Source organism: Emydura macquarii, unplaced genomic scaffold, assembly GCF_026122565.2.
Source record: "Emydura macquarii macquarii isolate MOO-44397 ecotype Brisbane River unplaced genomic scaffold, CSIRO-AGI_Emac_v2 contig_3295, whole genome shotgun sequence".
Classification (NCBI taxonomy): Eukaryota; Metazoa; Chordata; order Testudines; family Chelidae; genus Emydura; species Emydura macquarii.
The window spans coordinates 7,935,057-7,945,054 of NW_027133432.1; the positions used below are offsets into that span (position 1 = coordinate 7,935,057).

The 9,998-nt window shown below is 40.1% G+C and overlaps 1 long non-coding RNA gene across 2 annotated transcripts in view; it reads right to left on the reverse strand.

The window, feature by feature from the left end:
* The window catches only part of LOC137143039 (uncharacterized), a 39,169-nt gene extending 29,460 nt beyond the window's left edge, over nt 1-9,709 (reverse strand). For both annotated transcript variants that reach the window (XR_010917087.1, XR_010917086.1), the window contains exons 1-2: nt 9,529-9,709; nt 2,593-2,672 (exon numbers count right to left, since the gene is read on the reverse strand). This is a non-coding gene — a long non-coding RNA (uncharacterized lncRNA). The remainder of the gene's footprint in view (nt 1-2,592; nt 2,673-9,528) is intronic.
* Between the last annotated feature and the right edge of the window lie 289 nt (nt 9,710-9,998).

Below are 9,998 nucleotides of genomic sequence, written 5' to 3' on the forward strand. Positions count from 1 at the left end.
TACTGAGACACGGATTAAAGCCCCAGTTCTGTAGACTCTTTCATGCATGTTAACTTTATTCACCGAGTAGTCCTGTTGAAGCTAGTTCTAGAGACAGTGGCTTCAATGGGACTACCCACAGTTTGTAAAGTTAAATCTTTGCAGGATTGGGGCTTAAATGATTTGCTGAATTGTGACATTGCCCAGGATACTATCCGGATTGCTGAAAAGCGTGTCTCTTCAGTTTTCCAATCTGGGATGCCTTTTACAGTGCTTTACTGGTGAACTGCCACTCCTGGCCCGTTAACACAGCCTCCAGCACATAAATTGCTCCCAGCTGCATAGTATGAGTACTACTAGTTAACTCATGAATTACATTGCAGAAGAACACCAGCAGATTCCTGGTTCCCCAGAAGTGTGAATCTTGTACTGCTCAGTACACTACTGTACATTGCAAGCTCAAACAAAGTCCATCATTTCATCATAGAAAATATGCCCCAGCCTTGTTCTCCCAAGAGGAGTTTCCCCACACACTTAATCTAAACACACTCGTTAAGATAATAAACTTGTTTTACTGTTTTACATACAGAAAGAAAAGAGATTAAGTGGATACAGGTAATGAGGCATAAGAATCAGGAGTGAGTACAAGAGAAATAAAAGATAAATTGCAAGCTAATTGCCTAATTTAACAAGCTAAGTGAATTTAAAAGCAAATGGTTTCTCGCATCATAAGCTTACAGTTATCTGAACTGGCTGAAAAGCCTCCCAGCAAGGACCCCTCCCCCAGTTCAAAGATGTTTTCTTTGTCTTTCAAGCATTGTAGCTGCCGAGAGTAGAAATGGGCGGAGATAGATAATTTGTGTTGACTGAGTCCTCCATTCTTATACCCTTTTGCCCGTTTTATTATTATCTCCAGCTGGGGTTCAGGCAACAGGCAATCTGTTTACACAGAAAACCCCCACTGTATCTTTACCAATATGTAAAGTCCTTGATCAAACCCTTCCTGTCAAGGAAAAGCCATTTAACTAGAATCATAGCATCACAGAAGGTTAGGGTTCGAAGGGACCTCTGGAGGTCATCTAGTCCAATCCCCTGCTCAAAGCAGGGCCAATCCCAACTAAATCATCCCAGTCAGGGCTTTGTCAAGCGCACCTTAAAAACCTCTGAGGATGGGGATTCCACTACCTCTCTAGGAAACCTATTCCAGTGCTTCACTACCCTCCTAGTGAAAAAGTTTTTCTTAATATCCAATCTAGATCTCCCACACTGCACCTTGAGACCATTGCTCCTTGTTCTGTCATCTGCCACCACTGAGAACAGCCTAGCTGCATCCTCCCTGGAAGTACCCTTCAGGTAGTTGAAGGCTGCTATCAAATCCCTCCTCGACTAAACAAGCCTAGTTCCCTCAGCCTCTCCTCATAAGTCATGTGCTTCAGTCCCCTAATCATTTTTGTTGCCTTCTGCTGGACTCTTTTCAATTTGTCCATGCCGTTTCTATAGTGGGGGGCCCAAAACTGGACACAATACTCCAAATGTGGCCTCACCAGTGCCAAATAGAGGGAAATAATCACTTCCCTTGATCTGCTGGCAATGCTCCTACTAATACAGCGCAATATGCCATTAGCCTTCTTGGCAACAAGGGCACACTGTTGATTCATATCCAGCTTCTTGTCCACTGCAACCCCCAGATCCTTTTCTGAGGAACTGCTGCCTAGCTAGTCAGTCTCCAGTCTGTAGCAGTACATGGGATTCTTCTGTCTTAAGTGCAGGACTCTGCACTTGTCCTTGTTGAACCTCATTTTTTTTTTGCCCAATCCTCCAGTTTGTCTAGGTCACTCTGTATCCTATCCCTACCCTCCAGCATATCTACACTCCCCCTCATCTCAGTGTCATCTGCAAACTTGCTGAGGGCGAAATCCACCCCATCCTCCAGATCATTAATGAAGATGTTGAACAAAACCAGCCCCAGCACTGACTCCTGGGGCACTCCACTTGTTACCGGCTGCCAGCTAGACATCAAGCCATTGATCACCACGCATTGAGCTCTATGATCTAGCCAGCTTTCTATCCATCTCATAGTCCATTCATTCAACCCATACTTTAACTTGCTGATAAGAATACCGTGGGAGACTAGAAAAGTTTTTGATATAAAGTCAAGGTATATCACATCTACCGCTTTCCCCACATCTAGGTCATTAGGTGATTGTCCATTTGATTATGCTGATACCTGGGTGGGGATGCCAGTGTGTCTTAGTCTCTGAAGACCGGTTTGGGGCTGCCTTTCTAACTCTGGAACATGTTATACAGTAGAAACTTAGAATTTTACATACAATGACGACACATTTTCAATGTTCAGCAGATTATGACGTTTCAGAAGATACCTCACTAGGCATACTTTGTACAAAACTTATCATAGTCTTGTAAAAGTGGTGACCAAATAGTATAGATTGTCACACCAATGTCTGTGGGAGAGCCAGGAATTGAGCCTGGATTTCCTGAATCAGATCAGAAGTAGACTGGGAAACAAGAAGTAGTAGATACGTAGGCATGATATTCTGACATAAGTAAACTAGCAAGATGTGCACAGAATGGTAATGGAAAAGAAGGGATCACCTCTGAAGGGCTGGTTTCATATTTAGAGTGGCGCTCCTGTATAGTGGTTCTGTCCCCAGTGAGGAGTTGTACATACCCATCTAGAATTCAACAGACAAAGATACACAATTAGTATTGGGACAGCAAGAGTATTGCAAGGCAGAAGTAAGGAGCATGAGCAATTATCTGCTTGCCTTAAAGCTAACTGAATAATATTTCTCAAATAATTTATTTGGTGCATTTAATGATTTTTTAAAATAAATTATTCATTTTTCCATTTGCACATCTTACAGAGGGCAAATTTCACAAAAATGTTTAAAGAAAATACTTTTAGTATAGTTTCTTTCATTCTTTGCTGAGCTGTAGCTTGCACTCCTTTTCATAAACACTACAGTTCATCAAGAGGAATGGGTTTCTGAGAAATGAGAAAAAGGATATAATAGATGCAGGAAAGGAAATAAGAAAGGGAAACTACATCTTTCTCATTTTACCATTTGAAGGATATAAATCCAAAAGGGAACTGTACAAGTTTGCCTGTGAAAAAGTAGCATATTTAAACTGATCTTTGGGTGAAACTTCTGATCTGCCTTACCGTAAGAGAAGTTCATAAGTGTTGTACCAATATCTTGTCTTCCATCTTCAGTGCTGCTCACTTTTGATATTTGGTGTTTTTCTTAAAGGCTCAGCTGCTGAATCAGCAGATCAAAGCTGAGATTCTCATGCAAAGTTATTTTAAAAAAAGTAAGTTTCTAGTCCTCATGGTTGCAGAGAAAAACCTTCAAAGCAGGAAGCAAGAGACCACTATATAGGCTCAGAAACCAGGAAGTTAACAAAAAAACCTCCTGGTTTTTAAACCATTTTCATGATATTTGGGGCCTCGGTCATTTTTGAATGCATGAATGTTACATTTTATACCTCAACTGCGAGCTCCTTGGGGTGGGCATTCTCTTTTCATGGTATGTTTGCACAGTGAGGTCAATGCTCCTAAATGCTATATACACACTGATAATTATGCATGGGTTCAAACATTCCAGAAGTCTGGCTCTCACACATTGTGCATCCCTGCACCCAGAATGCTGCTGTGTACCATAAGCTTTCCACAGAAGCAAAACATTATACAGTCCATATCGGATAGGGACAAGCCAAATGAAAGCTAACAGGACTTGTAACCTAAACAGGAAGCAATTGTGCTGTACAAGATACAATGGCACAGAAATATTTTAAACTATTATAATAGTGGTAAAAAGAAACATCCTTGGTCTGGCATAGTAAGTTATGTATAGCTTTCAGTTAGAACAGGACATGTTGAACTGTGGGCTTTCTATTCAGTTTAGAATTAGTTAGTAATGATTTTGGGAGAGCTGCTGCAGTGCTTCTGTTCATTTGTGGTCAGTGGTTGGATAAGGTCACTTTTCCATTTTTAAAAACTACAGAGTGGTATTTGAATACAGTATAGCTACCACAAAAATTTAATGATGTGCTTCAATATGTGCACATATTTTATTATTAACAGTGACATGTTAAAAAGCACATATTAGCCAGCATCAAAGTTAGAGAGAAACTAAGCTAAAAATTGGTATAGATAAACTGATATGAGAAGGAGGAGAATGAAAAACTAATTGTTTACCCCATGTTTTGATTCTGTAAAATGAGGTGTCATTTTCATTATTTCTTGTCTCTTTACCCCAACTGAGACACTGTCATTGATCTACTGGGACTTTAACAAGCAGATTCCAAGTTTAAACTGAAACTTAGAGCCCAGTTTTCGGATTTCCCTGGGGATGGACTGTCAGCTATTATTCAATACAATATATTGAAAATTACAAGTGTTGCATTATTGTTAAAAGGTCTCAGCTGCCTGAATCCTACCTTATCACACACCCATCACACTTGTGTAGGTGGAAAAAGTTACAGATGGAGGAAAGTGTTCAGACTACATCTTCCATTATTTATTATATAAATCTTAAAATAAGGCAAGAGGAAAAGTCTGCTGATTTGGCTAGCCAATCCTTCAAAGAAACTTACAGAACAAGAACATTGTTTAACTACTGTTATATAACTGATGGCTGCAAGGCCCCATAGGAGTAGCTCTCTTGTGTACATCCACACCCACTCTTCACTTTCATTTTTCCTAGGATAGCTGCAAATGTGGCAGATTACACCATTCAGAAAGGCTCAATTTGCTGTTGTACAAGACTTTTGGGGGGCAGAATTGACAGGTCTAAATCTTTTCTTACTTTTTTTTGGATACTTAGAAGAAAATGTGAGCGTAATAACAGTATATATTTCTGTGATGTCATTGCATGTGTTTCATGCATGTCTGCATTGAGGGGTGGGGTTCAGCAGAGGTCATCTATTCCTGATGCTTACTCCTCACTTTATGCAATAATCCTCCACCATCAGAATCAGTGGCTAACAAAAATAACTTTTTCTCAAATATAGGATCATGTTTAAAGTTGGGGGGGAGGGGGCGGAGGAGAAGGCAGGGAATGAGGAGATGAGCTGTGAAAAAGGGATCCATTAGGCAAACATTCTGCCTTTTTTTAAATCTAAAAAAGGTTGACATTTCCTTGGAAAACAAACAATCACTGAGTGCCCTTATTATAATGTCAATAATAATTATCATCCTGAAATAAATATCACATATTTTGTCAATAATGTTGCCAGTTCTGACTATGCAAATGTGGCAGAAATAAAAGGGTTAATGCACAAACAAGGCTACATTTTAGTTATAAAATATTGCCTGACTACTATATATATTTCCCTGATAATGGTTCTCTTGTCTGCAATTCCATCTCCTCCCCTCCCAAAAAAAGTGGGTCATGGCAAAAAAAATTAAAAAAAAATTCAATATTATTAAGTAAAATGAATATTTAGAACCAAACAGTTCTGTATACCAGTTATTTCGTTATAGGGAACTGGGAACTCTGCATGTTTAGACTCACTGTTAACTACTTTCTACCAACCTTAACTAGACTGTGTCAAAATCAGTTATCTAGAGGCAGTAGACTCTACGACCCATTGAATAATCCCTATCCCCTAAAACCTCCTAGTCCCTTGAGGTTCTCATCTGAAATTTTAAGAACTAGGCTTTCATAATGTTTCTCATTAACTACAGTTTATCTTTATGTAAAACCATTATTAAAAGCTTTATGCATAAAGCTGGTCTGCCTCAGAGGATTTTTACAATGTAAAGTTTCTTGAGTCTTATAAAGTCTTTCAAGCCTTTGACTTTATTTCTGCTGTTTATATTTTTAATTTGTGCAGATTAAAAATATAAATGAGTAGAAATCTAATCTTTTTAAAAAATGTTGCTTTAAAGTTTATTTAAATTAGAACACAAGGAGAATCCTGTAGATTCCCACTGCATCTAGCAGGACTTCTATTTTACTGACATAGGGCCTGATCCTGAAATCCATACTCAGTTACCTTGCCCAGTCCCTCTGAAGCCAAGAATGTGTGTGGATGTCCACAAGAGTCTATTTCACACCACTATATATCTAGCCAAAGATTCAAAGCTTCTGAAAAATCTTCTCTCTCAGTCTATAAATGAGTTCTTCATTGGTGGTAGACTGTGAAGCTTCGGAGTCCATTCATATACTATTGGGACCTTTTCTAGTGTCCATTGTTGAGTGATGTATGCTATTGCTCAAAGGTTAATAATAGCTATAAACATCCGTGAGCAGAAGTAGAATCACTTTCTGGGGAGACACAAGACAACCATCCTTGAATCCAGTGGAGAATTTCATCCTACTCCAGTATCCGTTATTTGTTGCATTTTTCCCCCAAAAGATTCGTGGTTTAAACAAAGTTACATCTCATGAGAGATAAGTGAGCATTCTGTAGCACATCTTCAATACGAGTTTGTTTTCTTAGAATCCAGTAATTAGGAATCAAGAAATATTGTTGTACTTTAAATGTAACATTTGCTCCTATAACATGCCACACCCTGTGTTGTCATTGGCAAGGGGATTGAACCCCAGACCTCTGGTTCTAAAAGCCATGAGCTCAGCTAAAGGAAAATATAGCAGAATCAAAGTTCTGTGTGGTCCATTCTCCCAAGCTGAGAGTACCACACAGTGTACACCTTATATTTTGTATTTATTCAGTGTTATATTATGTTTCCCATACATGATTCATAGTTCCAATCCCCCTTCCCCGCCACCCAGAGGAGCCCAATGACATATTTGTAAGCTAATGAATTGAAAACATACTAGTATTCTGGAGAAAAAAATGGGAGCAAGATCCTCAGTTGAGAATCTGGCACTGAACCTTCAGCTCCTTGGAGGATTTAAAATAATTTGAATCGAGACAATCAATTACGGTATTAACCAAAAAGTGATTATTAATCTACCATAAAAAAGTGGATTAAGGTTTGGCCACCAAGCAGCTTTCTAGAGCCTTCTGGGGCTGACACAGTGTGCATTTTTTTTTTAAATTAACAGTGTTTTCTTATTTAAAAACTTATACTCTGGTGCACCACAGAGTAGCAATCCAAAAACATGTAATAACCATGAACTGGTCAGGTCAGCAACTGTCTGACCAAAACATGCTAGCAGTCTAAACAGCAGATATGTACCAACAGCCCCTGAGTAGCTGCATACACCCAATACTATGTCTGCACATGCAGCGTTAAACATGAACAGGAAAACAGAGTTCAAGGAGCAGGAACCCAGAAACAAAACTAGGACAGGAACTAGGAGCAGGAAGGCAACACACACAGTCATCACAGAAACTCACTGGACCTGAGGTATGGACTCAGAGCCAGAGGCAGAATGATGAGGAAAAAGGTTCACACAAGACTCAGGTTGGAACACACTACCACCACCTTGGGGTATGTTTCTGTAGATTTTAAGGGATCATTAGTCTGCCCTCCTGTCTAAAACAGGCCATTAAATTTCACCCCATACTGAGCCCAATAAACTTGTGTTTGATTGAAGCATATCTTCCAGAAAAGACAGTTAGTCTTGAACTGAATGCATCAGGAGATGAAGAACCCATCACTTTCCTTCATAGGCTATTCCAGGGTTTAGTCACCCTCACTGTTAAAAATTTGTGCCTAACTTCTAAGGGTATGTCTATACTGACGGCAGCAAAGTCGCCTCCATCAGATCGATCTTTCTGGATCAATCGAGAGGTCAGTGTAGACCCGCTCAATCGATCAGGAAGTCGACACAGTAAATCCACCCCCTCAAGTGGCATAGCACTGCGTCGATGGGAACACGGTTCTTGTCGGCATGGTGCAGTGAAGTCACCACGCAGAAGGGAAGCCCAGCAGTCGATGGAAGTTATGCAAGCTACTCTGCATAGCTTGCGTAACTCCCGTCGACTGCCGCTGAATTTCCAGGTCAGTGTAGACCAAATTTGAATGTGTCTGTCTTCCATTTCCAGCCACTAGTTCTTTTGATATCTCTCTCTGCTACATTAAAGAGCCCTCTAGTTAATACCGGGTATTTTATCCTCAGAAAGATATTTATACACAGTAATCAATCTTCGTTCTGATAAACTGAACAGATTCAGCTCTTCAAATCTTATTGCAAGGCATTTTCTCCACCCCACACAAAACATTGGTGGCTCTTTGCTGCCCAGTCTCCTTTTTTCAACATCCTTTCAAAATGTGGATGCTAGAACTGTACACAGTGTTCCAGCATTAATCTCTCCAAAGCCACGGACAGAGGTAAAAAAACCACTTCCCTAGCCAAGCGCCCGCTTATCCAAGGATCTCATTATCCCTTGTTGCCACAGCATTGCACTAGGAGCTCATATTCATTATGACATCTAAATTCTTTCCAGAGTCCCTATTTCCCAGGATACAGTCCTCCATTCTGTAGGTATGGCCTATATTCTTTGGGTCAGATTTTCCAAAGGTGCTTATGTACCTATTTGCATCTTTAAGCACTTAAAATACCTTTGAAAATCTGACCTTTTTTCCCTAAACCTTGCCTTTGGCTATATTAAAGCACATTTTGTTTGAATAAGCCCAGGTTACCAAGCAATCCATTTTGCTCTGTATTGCCTTGGCCTCATCATTTGCCATGCCACCAATCTTTGCGTCTGTAAATTCTATCAGCAGCGTTTTATATTTACTTCTAGACCATTGATAAAAATATTGAATAGCATCAGGCCTAGTACCAATTCCTGTGGAACCCCACAAAAAGAACTTAATCAGAGGATTTTCTGGATGAATCCAGATTGATGCCAGTTTGACCGAAGTCTGTAGCTGCAGTCTTTGTATAACTTTAAAAGCTTATTCATTTATAAGTTTCCCAAACCATACAGACTTGTTTCATGCTCTGGTTTCAGGTCAGTGCGATCCCATTGTTTCTCATCCCTCTGTGATGAATGCTCTTCTTTTTCATAGATTCACAGCTCCATACAATCTAAAATTTATTTCAATTTCAAGGTGTTGAACAGAACTAGATTCAGCTGCATTTTGAAGAGCCTCTTTGAAGAGCCTCTGAACCCTGGCTTAGTGTGCATCAGCAGGGTCTACATGGACCAATTCATGCACAACACATTAGTTTGCTTTAGAAGTCACACCCCCACAGAGCACATTACCCACCATGTAGACAATCTGCCCTTACTCAGTCTCCAGAGTAACAACCAAATGCTCCCTCTCTGGCTTTACAGACTAATGTTTGTAAAGGGCCTCTCTGCAAGTATTGGTCGTTAAAACTGGAGAGCAAACAACGACCAGAACAATTAGTAAAAATTAGATGTCTAACTGCAAGCCAGGAAATTAGACAGCTTTAAAAAAAAAAAAAAAAAAAAAAAAAGCTTTTTTTATACCACAGTTGCTTGTGGAAGTGATGGCTTGAGGCCAGTCAAATATATATCTGCCACAAGACAGGGCTACATTTCAAATTCAAAGTTGATACTGCCCTGCTCAGTCTCCTTTAAGAAGGTTTATTGTATACACATAAATGAATAAAACAAGCAAACGGTCTCTTAGCTCACCCCTTTCCTAGGGTTTCACAGCCTCAGCTCCCAGGGGTCACTGGTGATCCTGCTTCTTGCAGCTTCCCACTCCTAGCCAGCTCTTCTCCCCTTTTGGAATAGCAGTGCCAAGGCTATCTTTGCAGGCACTGGCCCATTGCGCCAGGGCCTCAGCATCACAGGAGTTAGTCCCACTTCTCTGTAGCTCTTTTTCCTAAACACAGCCTACCCCAATCACAGGTCTTTATAGCCCCAGGAGTATCCCTGACTGCTTTAATTAGCTCCACTGGTCACAGCTGCTCTGATACAGGAGCACTGGGCCTGGTCTACTCACAAGGGCCAGTTGCCCTATGACAATATCCCTTTTTCTCTCCCATTTAAATGCATTTGCTGTTTCTTACATATTATATATACACAATAATTTAGGACTCAGTTGAGATCCAGAAATTTGGGCATCAACATGTAATATAGATTAGTAACAATAGCCCTCA